The sequence below is a fragment of the Gossypium raimondii genome, chromosome 11 (assembly GCF_025698545.1).
Source record: "Gossypium raimondii isolate GPD5lz chromosome 11, ASM2569854v1, whole genome shotgun sequence".
Lineage (NCBI taxonomy): Eukaryota > Viridiplantae > Streptophyta > Magnoliopsida > Malvales > Malvaceae > Gossypium > Gossypium raimondii.
In genome coordinates this window covers 30,376,334-30,380,320 of record NC_068575.1, presented here as the reverse complement: position 1 = coordinate 30,380,320, position 3,987 = coordinate 30,376,334, and the positions used below count along the sequence as shown (strand labels likewise).

At 33.1% G+C, this 3,987-nt stretch overlaps 1 long non-coding RNA gene across 1 annotated transcript; it reads left to right on the top strand.

The window, feature by feature from the left end:
* The first annotated feature begins 374 nt into the window (after positions 1–374).
* Positions 375–2,890, top strand: LOC105804236 (uncharacterized). The gene is made up of 3 exons (XR_008191270.1): positions 375–663; positions 2,540–2,569; positions 2,670–2,890. It is a non-coding gene; the product is annotated as an uncharacterized LOC105804236 (long non-coding RNA).
* Positions 2,891–3,987: the final 1,097 nt, after the last annotated feature.

The window sequence follows — 3,987 nt, the reverse complement described above, 5'->3', positions numbered from 1 at the left end:
TCTTCCTTAGTGCTGCTAGTGTCATCATTGAGTTTATTAAATTTCTTAGAATGGTGGGAATTTTATTTATGCACTGCAATGTGTTTTTCCTTTTATTCTTTTGAAATGAATACATTGGAATAGGCATTTTTTGTAGTTTACATTACTCATGTACTGCATAAAATGTATGATTTTCACAACAAAGTTTGATCATTACAATTTTATTCTTGTACTGCATTTTTTATTTTGTACTGCATAAAATGTACTGCATTTTTTGTTTTGTTCTTCATTGCATGCAAATGCTGGCCAAATTAGATGTTCTACCAAATAAGTCTAGATATTTTCATATTTATTAAGTTTGATTTTAAACCAATTTTTGGTCATGGTTACTGATTGCAACAAATGTTTACTTGTAGATGAGTGATCCAAAGCGAGATGGTTCAACTCAAAGTTCACAAAATTCTTCCCCAAGTAGAGATGATCAAACAACAACCCAGAAAAATGTTTGAAAAAAGATTATTCCAAGGTCAGCTTGTTGGAACCATTTCACCAAATTTGTGACTGAAGAGGGGGAGAAGAGAGCAAGGTGCAATGCATGTGATGTTACTTACACAACGGAAACAACTTCGGGTTCTACAACGAATTTGAATAACCATTTGAAAGCATGCCTAAAAAGACCTCGAGGTAATACTTCTAATCCGAAGCAATCAGAATTAACACTTGTGAAGGTTAGCCAAGAAACAACGGATTTATCAACTTGGGTGTTTGATAAAGATGCTGCTAGAAAAGCATTGGTTCGTATGATAATTATGGATGAACTACCTTTTAAAATTGTAGAGGGAGAGGGTTTCAAATACTTTCTTGCTATAGCATGCCCACGGTTTAGTCTTCCATCTCATTGGACAATTAGAAGGGATTGTCTTGATTTATTTAACTCCATGAAGAGTGTGATGAAGAATTGTTTTGAAAAAGATACAAGTAGAGTTTGTTTGACGACAGACACTTGGACTTCATTGCAGAGGATATCTTATATGGTTTTAACAGCACATTGGGTGGATGATGAGTGGAGGTTGCAAAAAAGGATTATAAATTTTTGCCCAATATCCGCTCATAGAGGTGAAAGCATAGGTCAAGCCATTGAAAAATGTCTTCGAGATTGGAGGATTGAGAGGGTCTTTACTATTACAGTTGATAATGCATCTGCCAATAGTGTTTCCATTGAATATTTGAGAAAGAAATTGAATCATCGAAATGTTTCTGTTGCAAATGGAAGATTTATTCATATGAGATGTGTTGCACACATTCTTAATCTCATTGTGCAATACGGTATTAAGGATGCTTTTGTGTCTGTAGATTGAGTTAGAGGTGGTGTGAGGTATATAAGAGCATCACCATCGAGGTTGACAAAATTCAACCAACGGGCAAAAGAAGAAATGATAGATAGTAAGGCTCAATTGTGTTTAGATGTGCCTACTAGATGGAACTCAACATATATGATGTTAAAGGTGGCCGAAAAATATGAGCATGCATTTGATTTATATGTACGTGATGACCATAATTTTTTTCTTGACCTTACTGCTGGAGATGGAGTTCCTACATTTGATGATTGGGAAATTGTTCGAAAAATTATAAAAGTATTAGAGCCTTTTTATCATCTTACATTGAAGGTGTCCGAATTTTTGCATGTTACTTCTCATTCTCTTTTTTGAAGTATTGACGGATGTGCATTGTCTTTTTGATGGGTGGCAAGATTGTGGAGATCTAGATATAATTTCTATGACTTCCAAAATGAGAGAGAAATATAATAAGTATTGGGGTGAAGGAAACAAGATCAACATGCTAGTTTACTTGGCGGTCATCTTTGATCCGCGATGTAAAATGAGTTTTTTGGACTTTGGGGTCAACTTGCTTTTTCCTAATGTTGCTAATGACATTATGAAAATGATTGATAAAGATTTGCATTGCTTGTTCAATGAGTATTCTTCTAATGCCGGGAGAATTGAATTGTTTGAAGGTAGATCTAGTTCTTCGATAAATCTTTGTAGTTCAATGGAAATAGATCAGTCAGAAATGAAAACGGGCTTGGCCAAACAAAAATACCTTAAGAAGAAGAAACAAGTTGGATTAGAAAGCAAATCTGAATTGGATAGATATTTGGGTGAGGATGAAGAAGTAAACAATTCAAGTTCATTTGATTTACTATTATGGTGGAAAATGAACAGTACTAGATTCCTATTCTTGCACAAATGGCTCGAGATATTCTTGCTATTCCTATCTCAACAGCTTGCCTCGGAAAGTGCATTTAGCACGGTGGACGTGTTCTCGATAGTTTTAGAAGTTCTCTAACTCCTCTCATGGTCGAAGCTTTGGTTTGCACACAAGATTGGCTTCGGAAATCTAATGATGCCATCAATCTTGAAGGTTATTTTGATGAACTTCAAACAATGGAAGATTGTAATATATAAATTTTAATTTATAAAATAAGCTTTTGTATTCTTTATATTAGTGATAGTAAGCATTCCCATAATTTAACTAACACTTTTGTTTTTAAATTTGTTAGACTTATCCAAAATACCCGAAGATCAAGAAGGTAACATACTTAGTATTAGTTTATAAAGTTAAATGTTTATTTAATTTATTTTTGCAACAATTTTTTATCATTTAACTAACTCATTCAATACTTTTACTAGATGTTTCAAGATTATCAACGGTGTTCGAAGCACAAGAAAAAACTTAAACGTTTCTATAATGGTTTTTGAACTGATGTGTTATTGTTATTAGTTTGGTTTGGTTTGTTATTGTTGTTGGTTAATTGGACTTTTGTTGTGTTCTTTTGGTGTAGGTTTGTATTGTATTTTGGACTTTTGCTTATGTTTTGTTTTTTTATTATAATGTTGTTTATTTCGACTCATGCTATTTACTTGGACTTTTACTTATGTTTTTATTATAATCTTTTGTATTATTTTTTTGTTTATTTGGAATCATGTTGTTTATTTGGGTTGATGTTGTGTCACTTTTATTTATTCACTTATTTACTTCAATTTTTGTTGTATGATTATGTTTAAAAACTTTAAAGAATTTTTTTGAAAATTACATAAAAATAAAAAACAATAATTTTATTTTATTTTTAAACTTAACTCGAACAAATAATTCGATTCGATTCGATTCGATTTCTATCTCACTCGATTCGATTCGATAAAACTTCAAATAAAGTTAGGATGATAAAATGAGATTCGAAAACTCGATTAACTCGAAAATTTTTGATTCGATTCGATTCGATCAAACGCTCACCCCTATATTTACTAGCCCGTTGAACCACTTGGAATACTAAGGATACTCGGGTCTCCTATCTGATAATAACATGCCAAAGTCATGTCCCAGACATGGTCTTATATGGGATGTTTCCTGTACTACAAATGCCATATCCCAGATATGGTCTTACATGGGAGTTCTCATATCGGTGCCCATGCCATGTCCTAGACATAGTCTTACGGGGGACCTCTCATCTCGGTACCAACGCCATGCCCCAGACATGGTCTTACGTGGGACCTCTCATAACCTCAATAATGCCAATGCCATGTCCCAGATATGGTCTTACGTGGGATCTCATCCCCCTAATGTCATGACATTTGTATCCGATACATTCCTAATGTTTCAATGAGACTTTTTAACACTGATTCTCTATCATCTCATACTTGAGTCAACATTAAATAATTTCATGAAATAAGTACATAATTGCTGGAAATTTAACAACAGTAATAATGATTATTGAAATATTGCATTTATTTACCGTAAACTTACCTCGGTACAAAATACGATCAAATCAAGCAACTTAGTCCTCAACCTTTTTCTTTCCTCAGTCTAACTCTGAATTACGTTCCTCTTGATCTATAATAGCAAATTTAGCTTATTTAATACTCACATTCATCAAAACAGTCCTTGACTTGAACTTTGGTAAAATTATGATTTTACCCCTAAACTTTTGCATATTTACACTTTTGTCCCAAA